The 20,326-nt window shown below is 41.5% G+C and overlaps 1 long non-coding RNA gene across 1 annotated transcript; it reads right to left on the bottom strand.

Moving 5' to 3' along the window:
• Positions 1–12,989: 12,989 nt before the first annotated feature.
• LOC310675064 lies at positions 12,990–18,102 on the bottom strand. The gene is made up of 2 exons (XR_014509911.1): positions 17,872–18,102; positions 12,990–13,195 (listed from the first exon to the last, which is right to left on the bottom strand). It is a non-coding gene; the product is annotated as an uncharacterized lncRNA (long non-coding RNA).
• Between the last annotated feature and the right edge of the window lie 2,224 nt (positions 18,103–20,326).

Below are 20,326 nucleotides of genomic sequence, written 5' to 3'. Positions count from 1 at the left end.
ACAGGCAATATTGTTGAATATGCATTCCCTACAATATATAGGAAGACATTCCCCTGTTTACTTAGGGCACTTTCCACCCCAGCTTGAAAATAAACACCATTGCTGGAAATATAATTCTGCATCTTTTGCTTTTCCAGAGAAATTGTGCATCTCAGAAGTATACCCCATTAACTTCAGTGGGGCTTAATCCCAGGTAAGTGTCTAACAGAACAGCAGCCTTAATCAATGAAGGAACTGTTTTAAAAAATGGGTGATGTGGCAGTTGTCCCAAGGCACTCAAAGAAGTATAGCCAGCTGAAAGCTAAAGAGAGTGCATTGTACCACTGTGAGTGGAGCAGGGCTTTAAAAAAAAAGTCAAAGCCAAGAAAAAATGGGAAACCCTTAGGCACCGCATAAGGTTAAGTAGGGTAAGCAGCAACCTTGATCCCCAAAAATGGAGAATTTTACTACTGTATTCTGTTATTATTCATTTATGGTATTTATACCCAACCCTTGGGGGGGGGGGAGGCTTTTAGAAAGGGTTACAAAAATTAGTTCTAAGGTGGTACCTGGTATGAGGCTCAAAATCTAAATGTAGAAAAGGGAATGGGCAGGGAGAATGGAATGCAGACTCAAACAGAAGTTGCCAGTGTTTGTGATTATTCTGGCTGTGCTTGTTTTGACAAAGAGCAGCTCCTCCCTGAAGCACTTTCTTGCCCCCTCCCATCAATAAGACCCATCAACATCCAGGCCAGGAGGACATTTTCTCTCCCCACCCCACCCCATGAATTTGTTGGAGGGTTTCGTTTGGGCCCTTCCACCCAGCAAATGGTCAGAAATGGAATTTTGCCTGAATGTTATTATGAAACTTACTAGATGCTTGCTACCTAAAAGATCTTCAAGCGACTCACATTTAAAATCATAACCATAAACGCAGTATGCCATGATGTACATCATACCTCTGATAATAAGATGCAGTGACAGGCACCTATGCTTTTGGTCTTTTTCTAAGTACATTCCTAAATGTGGGTGTTAAGTTGTGGGTGAACATATCAGATGACACAGCGATTTTTCAAACAGCTCATGTTTATTCACAGGCCCAGAACAGAACTGGACTGAAGGGTTCAGCCAACCTGCTTATATAGCGTTCAACTACAAAGCAACAGCAACAGCTTTCTGTAACTATCCAATCACTGAACGTCACTTTCAATTCCTTATATGCATAAGCGGACCTGAGTGAAAACTATCTACAGTATCCCCCTGCTGGCCCAGGGTGAGAACTTCAGTACATAACAGTGGGACAAAATTATATCTCTTGATAGTCATGAGCATTGATGTAATAATAGTAATAATAATAATAATAATAATAATAATAATAATAATAATAATAATTTATTTGTACCCCGCCCTCCCCGGCCAGAGCCAGGCACAGGGCGGCTAACATCATAAAACTAACACAGTATACAAAGAACATAATAACATAATAACAGGCAATCAATTAATTAAAATACATCTTAAAATTATTTCAGAGCAATTTAAAATCTGGACAGATGGCAGTCCACAGGTAAAATTAAGAGTGGTTAATATTCTCCAGGGCCAACTGTTACCACTGGTCTTATAAAGGACCTGTGAGCTAGCTAGGAGGCCTCTTTAATGCTTGTTCTTATACAGAAAGAAAAGAATCAGACTGAACCCCGAACAAAAGCCTGGCGGAACAGCTCCGTCTTGCAGGCCCTGCGGAAAGATGTCAAATCCCGCTGGACCCTGGTCTCTTGTGAGATAGCATTCCACCAGGCCAGGGCCAGGGCCAAAAAGGCCCTGGCTCTGGTTGAGGCCAGTCTAATCTCCCTGGGGCCTGGGATCTTCAGGGTGTTATTATTTGCAGACCTTAAGGTCCTCCATGGGGCATACCAGGAGAAGTGGTCCAGTAGGTACGAGGGTCTAGGCCATATAGGGCTTTAAAGGTTAAAACCAGCACCTTAAACCTGATCCTGTACTCCACCGGGAGCCAGTGCAGCTGGTATAGCACCGGAAGAATGTGCTCCTGAGGACCCAGTGCCATTTCTTCCTTTAATTTGTGTTTTTATTGATAGATGGCTGGCTAGCTCTTATATAATATTATTCTGAAATCAGAAACAGTTAGGCTTCCCTTGTCCTGGGAAAGGTGAAAAAGCTGTAATTGGATTTTGTGGGGGAACAGTACAGAAGAATTAGAGCCTTTGATGAGCCATGGAGAATAAATCAAGGAGTTTTACAGATCCTCATCAAGAGTCGCTGCAGTCTTTCTTTCCCAACAAGCTTATTAGTTCCATACTGTGACTTCCTTTCTAGTCTCAATAAATGTCAACTGACTGAGGCACAGAAAGGATTGACATGTTGTTCTCTGTTACTCAATTATGTGGATGGCTGTTGTTAGCTAGAGAGGCATTCAGCCCATGAATGAGAACCTGGAATTCTAACTGCTTAGCCAAACACTCAGTGACCATCCTTTTAAAGCTGGAGAACGCATTAGTTTCCCATGAAGAGGCCATGGAAAATAGCCACCCTGCAGTGACTCATCCCCCTTCCTGTTACAACATGTTTAAGGAAGGTCTAAAGTTACAAAATGGAGCCATCAGACCAGGAAGCCCTCTTTATATGTAACAAGCACACAGAGAATAGGGGAGTACAACTACACTCCCTGCCATCCTTGCTGCTACTGTTTATGTGTGTTCAGCATAAATTCTGAAATAACTTGGTCCTATACAGTCTGTGTGATTGCAGTCTCTGTCTGTGCAAGATGGGGGGGGGGGGACAAGGGCCATGATCCCACACTGAGATAGACCAGCATTTGTCCACAGAAAGCTTCTTTCAGTGGCAGAGCTTCATGCTCCAGCACCAGGAGGCGGAGAGCAGGAGGGGTCATGGCACATTGCCTGCAGGGGCGTGGTGCCCAGCGTGGGCAGGGGGACAGTCGCGATGGCACCCCACCGGGATCGCGCTGCCCCCACACCCCTCTTCCTCCACCAGTGGGTTCTTTTAGAAGTTATACTGAATGCCCATGAGGGCAGAGGAAAGACAGTGAAACTAATCCTACCTCACCCATTTTTTGATCTCCATCATAATGTGCACAAAGTGTTGTTGGTTCCACACATCTTGCCTGATGTTTACAGCAGAATGTTTTGCTCCCATCCAGCCGAAAACAGTTGCTCAGACCTCCAAGGACCAACCATCTGTCCCCTCCTGTGTAGACAATCCTTAGTTACAGCTGGGGATATACAGATATTCCTGCGCAACAAGCCCCATCCGCACTATATATTTAAAGCAGTATTATACCACTTTCAACGGTCGTGGCTTCCCACAAAGAATCCTGGGAACTGTAACTTATTAAGGGTGCTGAAAGCTGCACATCTTTCACATTGCTACCATTTCCAGGGTGGTTTAACTATCAGTCCCTCTTTCCAGGGAGCATAATGTGAAATCAATTTGGTAAAATGAAGAAAATTGCATTATGCTGCAGCAAATGCAGGGGCATGTATAAAACTTGGTAAATGCTGAGAACTTTTATGAATGTCTTTAAAAAGCTCCAGAGTTGGACTGATCATCTACTTGTGGTTCTTGTAATTTGTGGGTTTGTGTTCATTAAGTGGACATTATGTAGGTATAAAATATAAATGAACACTTTTAGAACATGTTATGGAAGCCAAGTGATTATTCATCTGGGACTGGAAGCACATGTAAATATTAACTGTCATGGACTGGTTGGATGCAGAGGAAGGGAAGAAGGCTCAGAGCCAGGGGGTCAGTTGTGGGACTGTTCTGCCCCAGCTATTCACAGGTACAGTGGTACCTCTGGTTAATAACTTAATTCGTTCCAGAGGTCCGTTCTTAACCTGAAACTGTTCTTAACCTGAGGTACCACTTTAGTTAATGGGGCCTCCTGCTGCTGCCGCGCCGCCAGAGCATGATTTCTGTTCTCATCCTGAAGTAAAGTTCTTAATCCGAGGTACTATTTCTGGGTTAGCGGAGTCTGTAACCTAAAGCGTATGTAACCTGAAACATCTGTAACCCGAGGTACCACTGTACAGCGAATGGTAACACTCAAGTACCATAAAAACAAAATGTAGAAAATACCTCAAGAGAAACTGAATGAACATGTTGCTTGGTATTTGCCTCCTTTTTTAAACAATAGGGAGGAATTTAAAATGCCCCATCAAACTTAATAAGCATATCATGGCATATATGCTTTGTTGCTTCTAAAAACACCTCAAGACTTCAGACTTTTCATTTAGTTTTCAGGGGAATGTATTCTGGAATTTACCTGATGTTGGTCCAAGAAGCCCATTAATGTCCTTAATTTTAAGGAACACAAAACCATGTCCTGCTAATGAGCACTTATAATACTAAATACCCATCATGGAGAACAATGTGCTTGAGGCTAAATAATACTTTTTTCAGTTCTTCAGCGGGGGGGGGGGGTGCTTTTTAATTATGGTGCTGGAGGAGACTCTTGAGAGTCCCATGGAGTACAAGAAGATCAAATGCATCCATTCTTAAGGAAATCAGCCCTGAGTGCTCACTGGAAGGACAGATCGTGAAGCTGAGGCTCCAATACTTTGGCCACCTCATGAGAGGAGAAGACTCCCTGGAAAAGATCCTGATGTTGGGAAAGATGGAGGGCACAAGGAGAAGGGGACGACAGAGGACAAGATGGTTGGACAGTGTTCTCGAAGCTACAAACATAAGTTTGACGGGACCGTGGGAGGCAGTGGAAGACAGGAGTTCCTGGCGTGCTCTGGTCCATGGGGTTACGAAGAGTCGGACACAACTAAACAATAACACAAAATAATACTTTATTGCAAACCTCCTTCTGTGACATTATTATTAAAGTCAGGAATATGAGGCTTCTTTACAAGCTAGGCTTGTGACACATTGAATATCCCTTCTATAACTTAGACCTCATCTGCAGTATACATTTAAAGCATATCATTACAGCCGTGCCTTCCACCAAAGAATGCTGGGAATTGTTGTTTGACCCTGTTGATTGGTCCATCTACCTGAGCTACATACAAGCTGTAGACTTTGTACATGTGACATGCATTCAGGTCTGCTTATGCTTAGCCTTAGTGCAGTATTGCTTAAGGTCAGGAACAAGGCCAGTGTACATCATCTCACATGTTGAGAATCTGTGGGTTTACACAGGACAAATTGCCTGTGCATTTTGTAGAGGGATAGGAACACAAGGAGAGCCAGTGTGGTGTAGTGGTTAAGAGCGATAGACCCGTAATCTGGGGAACCGGGTTTGCGTCTCCGCTCCTCCACATGCAGCTGCTGGGTGACCTTGGGCCAGTCACACTTCTCTGAAGTCTCTCAGCCCCACTCACCTCACAGAGTGTTTGTTGTGGGGGAGGAAGGGAAAGGAGAATGTTAGCCGCTTTGAGACTCCTTCGGGTAGTGATAAAGCGGGATATCAAATCCAAACTCTTCTTCTTCCTCTTCTTCTTTATATCAAGCCAGCCCATTGATCCATCTAGTTCACTGTTGTCTACCACAGACAAGCAGCATCTCTCCAGGATTTTTCTCCCCATCTCTATCTGGAGAAGTCAGGGGTTGAACTTGAGAACCTTGACATGAAAAACATGTGCTCTGCCATGGAATTAGGTCTCCTCTCCACAGTCTTTGTTCTAATGCTATCTTGAGCAATATTTCTGCTTCAAATATCCAAGTAATATCTGCTCAGCACTCTCCCACATTTCTCCCCTAATCATAACAGATTTACTTTCTAGTAGGATGTTCAAATTCAAATTGCTTTTTCACAATTGAAATTATTTCAAATACATTAGGGCTGTGCCGAGATTTCATCTTGAATCTTAATGAGCCCCCTTACCTGTGTCTTCAGTAATCCTCCCAATACAGGACTTTTATTCTACTGAGGCTTGTGGGAAGTCAAAATATTAATGGAAAGTTGTTTTGAGATTCAATGAGATCAGCTGGAGCATATTTAAATAGCCCAGAAGCTAGTTATCTCATTTTATTGGAATTACATTTTAAACAATGTTTTTTTCTAAATCAGGGTTTCCCAAACTTGGGTCTCCAGTTGTTTTTGGACTACAACTCTCATCATCCCTGACCATGGGTCCTGCTAGCTAGGGACTCCCCTCCCCCCAGCACCCTCTCTGCCTCCTCCTCCTCCAGACCCTCTTCCTTTCCTTCCCTCTCCCTTCTGCTGGGATCCCTCTCCCATTCTCTCCCTTTCTTTGCTTCTCAGACTCCCTCTCCCTCTGAGGGCTTCCTTAGCACCTTCAGGCAGCTCAGTTTGGAGCGAGAGGAAGGGAGATGCAGGCAGGTCTCTCCTTGGAAAAGCAGTGCCAGGGCTGTGTGAGCATCCAAGAGCCCTTATACTACCTTCTCAAAGTCAGGCAGGCTTTGGGAAGGTGGCAGGGTCCACCCCCCCACCCCCCAAAAAATGCTCAACAACTGTCTGGATTTTCAGTTTTGGAAATATGGCAACCCTAGGTTTAGTGCTACAAGTGGCAGTTGAGACTGTTCTACCCACACGGTTCCTGTGGTGATAATAAGAGCAAAACTGTTCCATTAGTGAGTACGTGAAGCTGGGGGTGGGGTCTATAACACCACAGAGACCATTTTGAACCCTGCTGTGATAAACATTGTATTTTTAGTAACATTTGTTTTTTCCACACTTAGTCATCCATATAGGCGCAAAACTGGATCCTACTAGTGATTTGCCCGGTTTTGGGGACTTCTTTTGTTTTATTTTTTCACAGTTAATTTGAGCAAATTTCCTTCTTCTTTTTTTTTAAGACTTACAGGCATTAGCGTTAGCAAACAAGTTAAAAGGAAAGTATGTAATCAAATTGCTTTGCTAATCTGTGTGATTCTCATCACTTGGTTTGGCTCCTGCCACAAAATGAATGACAAACAGAAGAGCATCAGCTGTTGCCTTGTTAATTAAAAGAGCATCGTTGTAAAAGCTATTTTAAAATATGTTAAACTAAAGCGAGCTTATATTACCAAATGTAGAAAACCTCATGAATCTAATGTAATGTGAAGTGATTAACCATGCTATGTAGGAAGATTTGTTTGGTTGCTGCTGTGAGACTAGGGTCCCAATCCGTAAATCCTCATAGGCAACAGAAGGTTGTACATGGGGTCTTGGTCATAAGGTATCTCCACTCCAACCACACAGGCAACACTTGGTACATTGTGCCGTCAATTTATTCAATGTATATTCAGCTCAGGATGGGCAAATTGACAATTTCAGCTTCCATTGGTTTATCGTTTATCCAATCTTAAATTCAGTTCTCCACTTTTCCATTTCAGTTTGTGAATATTTTTTTTTTTAAGTCCTCATGAAAATTCAACAGCATTTTACTGTGAATTTCTCCTAATAGACACATTTTGGTAAATCAATTTTCTCTAATGCATTTTCTCTATTATATTCACTAATATATGAATTTCTATGCACACTTTGTCCTAGTTATATGCATTCATGTACACAGTACTTGGTTGAAGAAATGATTTGCAAAATTCAATGAAGAAGTGAGTTTCAAAGGATGGCTGGGTATTCTTTCTAATTAGGGAGGTTCACCTCAAATTGTGAACTGAATTGCATTTCTTCCCCATCCCTATATTCTGCTGAAGCTACTGCTAAATGTAGCTCTAACCCTGGAGAGGTTTCACTCAGGAAACTGCAGTAGCTCAGTGCAGGACCATTTACCAGTAGTTTGTTTCTTTTTTCCTTTGTACTTGAAAAAGTGCAGATAGTAACTGCTTCTGTTTTCCTGACAGATGGAGTACAGTAGCATTCTCCTCCTTATTCTCTCATTAAATTCAAGGAAATATAAGATAGCCATTTCCTCTCAGCCTTGGTACAAGCAGAGAGCAACATGTTCATTTCATGCCATCATTGATATATTTTAGGCCTCTATTAAAATCCATCTTTTTCATTCATGCTTTACTTTTAATTGTCTTCAAGATCCCCCCCCCCCCTTTAGGTTTCAGAGCAGTTTTTACTGGGTTCAGTCCAGACTTTCAATGAGCAGTCCAGTCAATCTGTTCCTACTATAGGCCAGGATCTGGAAGGCACTCAGTTGACCTCACCAAAGCAAGCATCATGTCCATGTCCTCAGACTGCAACACTGAAACTGATCCCACATCAGTACCCGTTATTCATACCCTCCGAGCATTTTCATTCAGCCCCCCCAACCTACTTTCAGTAACCCATTAAATTAAAATAGCTGTAGCTTACTACTTATTGTAGCATTAGAAATAATGATAAGCAAATTGCAGTCACAAGCCTTTTATATCCCTTGCCTTCTCCGAAAGGATAATTCAAAGAACCTGGAACAACTCAAAGCATGACCAAAAGCTGTTTTGACAGAAAATTAATTTATCTCAATCGCATTCTGCTAGGCTGAGTGTTTTGTTCTTAGTTAAATCATCAGTGACAGAAGACTGAATTTTGTTTGAGTTGCCAGAACTCATAAAACTCTATATTCCTTTATTCAGCCATTGTCTAAAAGACAACAGAAAGATAAGGGAAATATGATTTATAGCATAGATTCAATTATGAATCCGGCTCCATTTCACTAGCACTTGCTTGATTCCGTGAGTTGATTGCTTTGCTCAAATGGAATTTTTCATAACAATTAGGGTTTCTTGAGAAGACATCCTAGACTAAGATGTAAAATATAAACTACTCATGTGTATAACCTGCTAGCAGAGGATTATTTCATTTGATTTCATTTTTTAAAAATAAGTTTTTTGTGCATTATATGATTTACAAAATGCTTGAAACTGTTGTGATCTCAGAAATTGTGTGTATAATGGAACAGAAGAACTAGCTGCATCAGCTTGGGCTGTTCTTGTGAATCATTTAGCTGCTAATGATTCTGTTAGCATAATTATACAATGAAGAGAGGCTGCAAATGCATCATGCAAATAAAAATACAGTAATGTGTAAAGATTACAGTTATTTGGCCTTCTAATTAAATTTCCCTCTTGGCCTTCCTGTCATAATTTCCTGTCATTTGATGGCCCATTAAGAGGCATGGATACAGTCAGCAAAGCTATGCACCCTTGTCAGTCTAATCACTTTCTATGCAACCTGCCTGTTCTGATGGAATTATTCTGAAAAGATGTACTCTGAATCCTATTTAGACATGTTGTGCTGCACATACTGAGCCAAAACCTCCCGCTGACATCCCAGCACTTTTGTCTGAAGCTCTAACAGCAATCACACTGACCCTTTGATCTTTCAAACAAATTTTCAACTCACCCAAAATCAATTCTGTTGGCATAAACGTGAAGGTCGTTTCTACTCTTTCATATTTTATGGGATCTTGCATTATATAACATGTAGTTTTTGTGCCTCAGTGATAAGAATTGGATCTGCATTTGATCTTCGCCTAGGCAGGCTACCTCCTACTGTTTCATTGAAAGGATGTTATCAGAGAAGTATGTGTTCTGTGCTTTTTAAAAAAAAATAAATAGCCTGTGGTGTTTGAACACTTCCCAATGTTGTTCCACACTGGGCTAGGGAACCTCTGCCCTGTGTCAAATGTGGACTTTCAAATCTGACTCTCAGGCCTTTCCTCATACCATACCCTCTGCATCCTCATTGAATGTGGGAATGTGTCTTTGAGCTTGTCCGTGTGAATGATAAAAGAGGGTGATGGAGAAAGAGAGAGTGCATTGAAATGTCTTATTTTTGCCTGATGGGAATGTAGCCTACTGGACAAAGCTAAGAGTCACATCTATTGTTCTGCCTGTGTTTGCCTATTGTTTTCATCGAGCAGTGGCATGTGTTTCCTGGCATGTGACTCACTAGAGAATGTGGCTTTCAGGCTGAAAAAACTTCCTCAGCCCTTCTGATGGCTTCACACCATGAAAAACAAGTAATGTACAATTTTAATAAAAATTGTATCGACTTACTTTTTGCTCTGATTGAAAAAAAATGGCGGTTAAGGTGTGGAATGCAGAGGTTTCATATCTGTTGGTGTGGCATGTCTGTATGGGGGGCATCTCCCCCACACTCTCACTCACTCTGTGTTTCTTCTGCTGTCCTCCACCAAGCTTAATATCAAATCTGAGCACTTCCTTGGGCAAAAGTCTCTGAGTATCCTCTTCTCTTTCTAGGAAGAGGAAGCAGGTGAGATCTTCAGACTGATAGCTCCTGGTGGCTATTCGGTTTGCCTACACAGTGATGGCTAACCATTTTGAATGCATTCAGTGGTGATAAAATAGGTCTTAAATGATGAACATAACAGCATGGTAGGCATACAAGAACAAAGATGTGGATGAAAGACAAATAGTGTGAGCAAAGCATTGTATATGGTTTACAAATTCAAGAGATTAGCAAAAACTCAGTGTTTTTAAATCTTATCAGCAAGGCTCAGGGGGAAACATTAGCAGCCTGGTATCTTACGCTAAGGCAGCAGCCAGTCTACAAAATCCCTGGGAGCTTGTGAGTGCAAACTGTTTGTCAGTCAGGGACTGGGCTACCTACTAATTGGAGAAAATCTGGTGCTTTAAATGGTTTTTGAGGGGTAGGGAATTCAGCATGGTCATCACCCTAGAAACAAACAAAAAGATCAATGGCATATTGATTGCTAGACCTGATCAGTTGTCGTTTTGGCAACCACATTAAGGGAAAAATAAGACCTATTTAGGAGATGCTGTAAATTACATGTCATGAGGAAATGAAATGCTCAGTCACCCTCTGATGTCTTGAATTTGCAACCAGATCTTTAATGTGCATTTCCTCCCAGCATCTGTGTGAGCTTGCTGTGTGAAACTGCCTTTCTCAGTTCCATCATGAAAGGCTAAAATTACTCCTCCGGGAGAAACTCCTTGATCATCAACAAATGCAATTACAAACACATCCCCATTTTTCTTGTGCCAAATGATTACCATGACGTATTTACACTTATACCTCTTGCTCCGCAGATGCTACAGCACCTGCCTAATTGCACCCACACACACACACACACTCCAAAGGGATGTGTTATTGTACTCTTTAGACTGAATAATAAGGAATCGAGTAGAACCGCATTACAGCAGTGGACTCAATCTCCTGTATCACACATTCATCTCACAGTCATCACAGAGGTACAAATCCCAGAGGCCTGTGGAAAACAAACGCCTTTCATTTTTGTGGGAAGCATTCTACTGTATGTGCCCTGCATAGCTGTATACTATGTATGCAGAATGAGAATGGATTTTGGTTTAAAGGACATGAACCACAATCTAATAAATGCTTATGGGGTCAGATCCTTTAATGCACAAATGGAACTCTCCCATATGGGAGGGACTGCCCTTTCCATTTCAATGGGAAGCAGTAAAACAACAGCACAGAAAGAGGCACCTGTGTCTGTTAGAATCATCAGCATGAGCTCCCAATGTGTAAGAGCTGCTTGTGCAGGGATTGCAATCAGGACTCCGAACTGCAGCAGGGAATGTGAATCATCTGCAATGTCACATAGGATTCTAGACACCATAAACACGCTTCACTGTGAAATTGATGCATGCACAGTGAGGCCTATCATCATGGAGGGCTGATCATACCTTTTCCTGTTCTAAAAAGTTCAGTTCTTGGCAGCCTTGCTGGTACAATGTTGAATACTCCTTAGCGGTTACAACCTTGGCTCCAGGCATGACAAGCCAAAGCTCAGCCCACCTGTCATCTAGCAAATCTCCCAGAGGCAAAATGTCGATGAGATCTATTTTGCCAAGACTCACAGAGCTGGGAAAGTTAAATCTGACAGCTTGCAATCATCTCTGTGCATTGTGTGCATTGGGCTGCTGGGCAGTGGGGAGCGAGAGCATGATCTGAATCCTCTTGCATATATGGACTGCAAGGATCCAATGTACTGCATAAATCTACTCAAGCCCCAAATGAACAAACCCATGGGCATGTCCTTGGTATAAGTGTGTACATGCTCATTAGTTAATGTTGAATTTGTTATTGGAGGCAAGCAAGCAAATCGGGTAATCTGGTCTCAGAGTGTCGTTTCCAGAAAAACTAAAAAACTGTGAAGGTAAGAGGAACTCCCACTTCAATCTCGGTTTCTTTTACCACTGCACATGACTTGCCAAAAGAAAAGAATTAATGTCCCCTTTGCCCAGAAGATGCATCTGGCTGCATGAGGTTGGTTTACAAGCCCAGGCACAGTTAACAGGCTTCAGTAATTAGTAGGTTGATCTCCTTCCATTTAGACTTGCTAATACCATACACCAGAGAGCTTGGCGGGATTAATTAAAAATGTTACTGGGCTTTCACACAGCCTGATTTCCATGCAGTCTTGAAGAATTTTCTGCCATTCTCACTAACGATGATGCAGCTAGCGGCTATATAGGTGCTATAGAAATGGACATGGCTAGTGCAAGGGGTTTTCTAGAAGGCAGCAGCCTATGCTTTGGACATGAATCTGAAATCAGGGCAATGGGCAAAGGGGAAGAGAAGAGGGAGAGCCATTCTTACTTATCTATGCATTGAGACCAGATGGAAACTGAGGTGATGGGCTGAATCTGTACAGTTCAGATGAAGCCTCATATATAACCGCACACATTGCCTAAGGGCAATGTTGTATCTGGAGCTGATTCCAAGATTAAAATCTGAAGCCCCTTTCAATGGGGATGGATGGGTCTGTCTTTCTCTAGCCACTTCCACATGTGTTCATTCATCATCATTCTGTCATGTGCTGTTCCCACCTTAATCTGCATTTTTTTTTTGGGGGGGGGGAGTCTGCATGAACATTTATGTTTTCACAAAATACACATTTCTATATATTTTTTCAATCTTAAAATATACATTTTAAAATGTACTCGGTGTGTTTTTGAGCTGATAACATTGCAGAATTTGGAGAGGTGCAAAAGCTGAAAAGGTAACTTATGTGATGATCCACATATTAGTCTGGGTGGTTGGTTCACACCAGAATAAGGAAAAAAAATGAATTCATCAAGCCTCCTTATATTCCACATCACAACAAAAAGTATGCATGAAGAGTCTCTCCTGCACATACAAAACCCTGAATTTATTTGCCCACCCTATGCTGTGTTTTAACTTGTGAATATTATTGGCATGGAAATAACATTTTCAGGAATACAAAATGTGCCTCAAAAGCCTTTTCTGAGTTGCAACCAGGGTTTTCCCTTCTCTGCTGCTGCTTTGATACCATTTTTCAGGGTTTCTTCTCCTTCGCTGTTTATTCTCAACCTGTCAAGAATCATAGAACGAATGTGATATCATGATGCTACCTATTCAAATCTGTCCAGCTACATAAAGTTGTATCCAATGCTACTCAGAGTATTCCATCATTCCATCTCTGAAGTTTATGGACATGACTAACTTGGGTCCATTAATTTCAATGGGTCTCCTCTGAATGATACCACATAGGCACTTCAGAGTGAGAGCATGAAACTTTGTCCTCACCCTGAATGGGTTAATGCTTTTCTCCCTGTGTATAGTGCCCCAAAATTCACTTTTCACGGAGTGGGAAAGCTTTGATCAGAATTCCATCATTTCATCTGAGCCCTGTGTACGCCCCATGTTGCACTCAACATTTCTTGCATACAGAAACATACTTGTGTACGTGCCACATCACAGTGTTCTACATCCCATCATATGTGGAGCAGCATACCAGCCTTCTACTTTCTTCCTTTATGTTGTTATGTTTATCAAAATTCAGTAAAAGATTATTGCTCTCTGTTGTTAAACGAGAAATTCCCCTCCCTCCCTCCCTCCCGCTCACTGGTAGCTAACAAACCATTGTAGTATTTTGGTTTCTTGCTGAGTTATTGTCTTGATGTCACAAACGATTGTGGCTTTTCATGTGAAGACAATGGAAAAAATCCATAAAGCTGTTCTTTGGGCAAATATAATTGAGCATTGTATTGAAAAATGATACTAAGGTTGAGACACAAATGAACAAAAGCCAAAGGAAAATTAAGCCAAGGCATTCTGTATTTACCAGCAACATCTGCAGCTGTACATTGTGACAGAAACATTACCCTTAATCTTTCATCCCTCTTGTTCACAACTGAAAGAATAAGGGGAAGCACAACAGATTCTGTAATCATTTGGTTATTTCTTCTTTTTCCCCCACTGTGTTCCATTGTTTTCCATTGCTCACACTGTGGAAAAGGTGACTGTGATGGTCCAGTCTGTCTACTGTTGTCTTAGACTTTCATGAGCCCATTTGGGTGTTCTGTTCCCTTGTGGGACTGACACACAAGCAGAGAGAGTGGGGGTTGCACACACTAAGCTTTGTCACTGGAGCATGGGAAGGCTATTGATTCTTCCCCTGACCCATCCCTGGCCTGCTCAGTTCCTTTTTGCCTCTGACACCACTGAAGCTTTGACATCAGGAGGGCAAGGGTCCCTGAAAAGGTCCCTGCAGTGATAGGGAGGGGGCCCATGAGGTCAGTTCACATTCTCTGAAAGTCAACCTCTGTCTTATGGCTCCTAGGACATCTTCTCAAGGCCAACAGAAGTGCAGCCTAAATGACTTGGGGGGGGGGGGAGAGAGAAATATCTTCCGTTTATCTAATCAGAGGAAATAGATAATAAGAAAATAGAACAAGGTGAGATGACATGTCAAGAGGAAATGTACGGCCACAGACATAGAAATAAAAATAAGGTATTTCAAGAGAGAGTATAGAATCATAGTACATGGGAGTTCTATGTGCTTCTATCCTGGCAGCACTTATTTGCAAACCCATACAGATAGAATGTTGTTATCAGACCCAATATATTTCATTACTGAGATGAACAGCACCATGGGAGTGATGGCATCTAGGTAAAGGTAAATGTAAAGGACCCCTGGACGGTTAAATCCAGTCAAAGGCAATTATGGGGTGTGGTGCTCATCTCACTGCAGGCTGAGGGAGCTGGCATTTGTCCACAGACAGTTTTCTGGGTCTTGTGGCCAGCAGGACTAAACCCCTTCTGGTGCAACGGAACACCATGACGGAAACCAGAGCACACAGAAATGCCACTTACCTTCCCACCACAGCGGTATCTATTTATCTGCTTGCCTTGTCCAAACACAGTTGATCTTCACAAGTACATCATCACCATAATATTGTAGGACAGGTTATGATAAGATACACCATGTGATTTGTGGTCTTGCACACAGAGGAACTTCACATTGTATTTTGTGTAAGAGAAAATTCTTCATTTTTACAAAACATTATCTATTAATGCCATTGAACAGAACAGGGCACCTATGGATTCAAAAGCTTTGCATGTTAGTCGAAAATGGATGTATAAAGCTGCTTTGAAAGAAGTATATGCCTCATTCAGACATGATGCTTCTTAATATAGTTGTTGGGGTTGTTGTGTGTTTATGTGTTTTGATTTTTCTTAAGGCAAATCATCTGGAATTGTGCTTATTATATGTCTGTATATGTTGATAAGGTTTTTGAATTTTCAATGTAAATCCAAGATCTGTGAATAGTAAGTGATATATAAATGGGGATTGTTGAATATATTGGCTAGCTTAATATGCTATGATTATGATATTGTAGTCCTCACTTTCATAGAATCATAGGATTGTAGAGTTGGAAGGGACCAGAAGGGTCATCTAGTCCAAGCCCCTGCAATGTGGGGACGAACCCACAGTCCTGAGAGTAAGAGTCTCATGCTCTACTGGCTGAGCTATTTCATATCAGGGCACTTAACATGCCCGTTTCTGTCTTGCACTGCTTGTTTTCATCCTGTTGACTTAATTTCTAAAGGAGAAAGCTCACAGTCCCCTCCCCCACCACTCTGAATTTCATGTACTCCATTGGTGGGTATGGCTCACTTCAAATATTCTGTGGTGCTCTGTTGTCCTTGGTCAGATGTTATTGTTTTTGCAAGCATTCTGCTTCTGCCAAGCACTTTGTGCTCTTTCATTTGTTTCCAGTCACGGCTTTCTTCCTCTGCTCTTGAATAATTATTGCTCCTCAGGCATGGGAGTCCAAAGTCATGGGGAATGAGCTGTAATGCTTTGCTGCAGCTTATGTCTGCCCTGCGTTGTTCTGTGCTTGATTTCTGGGCTAGTTGCACTCCTATCTCATAGCCAGTAAGTGAATGGTAAAAACGGGGGCTCTGTAGAACTAAGCAATGGATATGGTATGCTTTTACTTCCGATCCATGCTTTTTGTAAGCACAAGTTGTCATCTCCATCTGAGGATAATGAATTATTTGCCTCTTTCCCTGCACATTTTTAAAACTTGGTTCTAAGTAGCTATGTTAATAGGCTGGCATGGCTGCATAATTATAATTGTCTGGTCTTGATGCAACACAGCTTCCAATTAGCTGCCTCAGGACAACATACTGACTCATGCTAATGCTAACAGATCATGCTTAGATCACTTGATCTCAATTTTCCTGAATCTTACAGTGTCCTTTCCTATGGTGGTATTAGGAAAGAATAGGATTCTGCTCCAAATCTAAGCTAATGATAAATCCTAAATTCTGCCCTTTATCTCAGACTCATTCATTTGTTCATTTTTTAAAAATGCATTTTGCACTTACCTTTTCTAAAGATCTTCCAGTGATCCAATTTTCTTTCCTAATTATACTCCCAATAAGACAAATATTTCAAATGATTTCTTTGCTTTTCATTCCACATAAATATATCATGATCTATTCTGTATTAAACTTTGACATAGATTTTTGCTGTTTTTCACCATGAAATGAAATAGCCTCTGCTGTGATTTACACTGCTATTCTCAGTTGTTGAGCACTTTTCAATTTTAGAGCTATTGATTTAATCATAAATACATATAATCCTCCACATAGTAGCAAAGTTAGTGATCAGACAAAAATCACAGACAAAAGGTCTCAGAAAAATTAGTTCCCCTCTTTTTCCAGATTGTAATCTGTGCTGTATTATTTTAATATATTTGCTAATAAATTCTATGCTGCTCTCAAAATTAACACAGAGGAATAGCAAATGAAGTGGTACCCATTCCTTCAATTACAAAACTTTGGAAGTTGTTGTTAGTCTTAAACACCTGAAATAATTGTGCTTAGCATTTCAATAAAGTGATTCCCAGAGAAGTGGAATGTCTCTATCTGAAGTTTCCAGATCTAGGTTTATGCAAGATATAAGAGGGTAATGACACAGTTGAATATGTCAAGCAGTCTAAAGGTTGACCCATGCAATTGTAGTGTTAAGATGCCAAGCTTCTCTCTCCAAGGGAAATGATGAAACATTTGGTCGCTTCCTGTGTGCTCACAAAAATCAGTGTGGAAGTAAAGGTTTTAGTCAACTTATCCAAAACCATATGTGAAGACATTATCTAGTTGATGGCTGATACAATTTGAGAAGCAATACTGAGCAACATCAAACAGGCAAGTTATTTTAGTTTATCAGTCGATTCAACTCCTGATGTTTCCTGTGTTGATCAACTGACTATCATTGTTAGATATATTTCTCCTAGTGATGGATTACCAGTTGAATAGTTTCTGAGGTGTTTTTTTTAACTGAAAGATCACACTGGTGAAAGCATGACTGAGCTGCTTCAGTGACCTTGAAACAGATGTCAGTAAATGTAGAGGAAAACCATATGGCAATAGAGCAAATATGGCTGGAAAGTATGGCAGCAGTCAACAAAAACATTCTGGAAAGGAACAAGTTAGCAAAGTTTATTCCATGGCTGGACATTCGCTAAATCTAGTTGAATGTACGACAGTTGACTCGTGCCTGGATGCAGTGATCCCCCCCCACACACACACACACAATAAATGAGCTTTATTGATTTTCCTCAGCTTTTATAGATAGTTGGGCAGTGCTAAAAAAATTCTTGTCTCTTGAGTCAAAAGTTCCTAAACACGTATCAGACACAAGATGGGAGGCTCAAACCAAAGCTAATGCAGCTATTAGCAGAAGTTATGCTTACGTTGTTGAAACCCTCAGCCATACTGCGATGAAATGGAAAAAGGAGATACTAGATGATAGGCTGAAAATCTTCTGCAGAAAATGAAAGAATTGTGGGATGTAAAGGTGCAGTCAAGTGCAACATTCCAACAGAGGACTAACGGCCTCCATGTTCTAACCGGTTGCTGTGACAACCAGTTTGTCGGTTGCTGGTAGTTTTGAAAGATAACTGCTCAGTTGCAGTCGCCTCAGGACCAACAAGTTTATTTGCTTGTTATGTAACCTAAGCCTGCCTTCAGGTACAGTTCTGTAAACCTGAATGAATCTGAGAGTAAAACAGTTTTATAGTAACATGAATCAGATTTGTGTGTGTATTCTTTAAGAGGGATTCAAAAGGCTTTTTAACCAAGAAGGCATCTGACAGCATCTTTATTAGTAGAACTCAGACGAGTCAGCAACAAGCTAATCCCTGCATAAGCTTATAAAGGGGATTGTTTTACTCTGCTAAAGTAAACCTTCCCACAATAATTTGAGCTTATTTTCATGCTTCACCTTTGAACATATCTGCCAGACCTATTTCGCAAAGTTAGCAAGGCATTCCAAGGTTTGCAAGTTTCATGGAGCATATGTGCAAATATTTACAGCTATTGCAATTTGTATCAAACACTCAAGCTAATTTTGATGAAATTGAACAGCGAGCATCCAAAGGAGCTTGAAAGAAACTGTTCTGACTTTGTATATAGTGTAATGTTATAATATAGCTATGATTCCCCTGTGTATGTTCTCCCACCCTCCTTAAGCATCACTTCATAGAGCACTTGGCCAAATTGCTTCCCACCTTCCTTTAAACGCCACTCCAGCACCATTTAATGGAAAACCACTCTGTGAAGTTCCTGCTGCTCTCCTTTCAATGCCACTCCTTCCTCAGCAGCTTGCCTGGACTCACTTATCACCTCCCTTACTTGCTCGCTTGCCTGCTGTTCTGTCACCATGCATCAAGTTGATATTACAGCATGACGACCATTTTTCTTACAGAAATATAGTATATGGAGAAAAAGTAGATAACTACTGTATTGTCAAATGGCTAATAAATGAATTGTGACCCTGAGAATCCTATCATTCAGAGCTGATAGGATTTGCTGCCTCCCAGGCTGGTGGCCATCACTGCTGCTTGAAGGAACAGGTACCATCCTTTGACTCTGTGCTGTGTGGTGAAGTCCTTTCTTTTATCTGCCCTGGATCTTCCAACACTCTGCTTCGTTGGATGTCCACGAGTCCTAGTGTTATGAAAGGGGGAAACTTTTCTCTAGTCACTTACTCCATGCCATGCATAATTTTATAAACTTCTGTCTTCTCGCCTCTTACTTGCCTTTCCTCTGAACTAAAAAGTCCTGAATTCTGCAACCTTTCTTCATAGCGGAAGAAAGCTCCATTCCCTTGGTCGTCCATTTATGAACCTTTTCCAACTATACGATACAGATTGATTCCCCCTCCCGTCTCTTTATTCCATGTGCTGCTCTGAGGATTCTGCTGACACTCCCCTTCAGCCAATTTTGGGGCACTCAATTTTGGGGGAGAAAAGGGAAGCCTCGTTGCACAAGCAGAAGTCCTTGCTCAGGGCTTCCACTGACGGTGAACCCCATTAGGTGAACCCCACACACTGACCAATTGGCAGGTTCAGCAGCCAGTCTGGTCAGCTTCTGCACATGGAACAGGAGGTGATGTTTCAGGCAGCAAAATGCATTGGGCCAGCCCTAGCACTAGTACTAGTGATGTCTGAAGGTGTGCAGATTTTAATTGTTGTTAGGACTAGATTTTAATCATTTGAGGCAAGCTCCCAAAATCTGTGGACTCAGCTACATTGGCCAGGGAAAAGTTCTTTATATACATGGTTTATGCACTATAACACTGTGTGTCATTTGCCCGTTCATTTAGAAACTGTCTGTACAGCAGGGAGAGAAAGGGTTAAAAATGTAGACCAATAGGGAAGCCGGAGGCGGAGCCTACCTGTTTATAAAAGGGCTTAGCCCGAGGTTTGAGTTAGTTGATGGTGGGTAGTTGGTTGGTTTTAGTGGGTTGGTTGGTTGGGAAAGGCAGTTGGAAAAGCGGTTGGCAGGCAGTTGGAAATAGAGAGACAGTTAGTGCAGTGGCTTCTTGTGTGAGGGGAGATAGAAGAGATAGAGACAGGATAAAGTAAGACTAAGAAGGTAAAGAGTAACAACGTTTGGAATGCAGTTAAAGTTAGTTTGTGTCTCCAGTAAACTACACTCTTCTTTGTTACCTTGAGAACCTGACTGAGACTAAGTGATTTTACCGGGGAGGACCTGGTTGGTGGCAGTGGATTAGTGGTGTATGGGTCAAAAGTCCATGAGACAACTGGGAGCTCCATATGAACGCCACACACTGTGACACAGATGGCGCTGTGGAGTTCTGTTTTTGCCAACCTCCTACAAAGTTTAGATAGGGCTTCCTAAAAT

This window comes from Podarcis tiliguerta (genome assembly GCF_965153285.1).
Source record: "Podarcis tiliguerta genome assembly, chromosome: 3".
Lineage (NCBI taxonomy): Eukaryota > Metazoa > Chordata > Lepidosauria > Squamata > Lacertidae > Podarcis > Podarcis tiliguerta.
The sequence above is the reverse complement of the archived record's forward strand: the minus strand, read 5'-3'. Positions and strand labels throughout refer to the sequence as shown.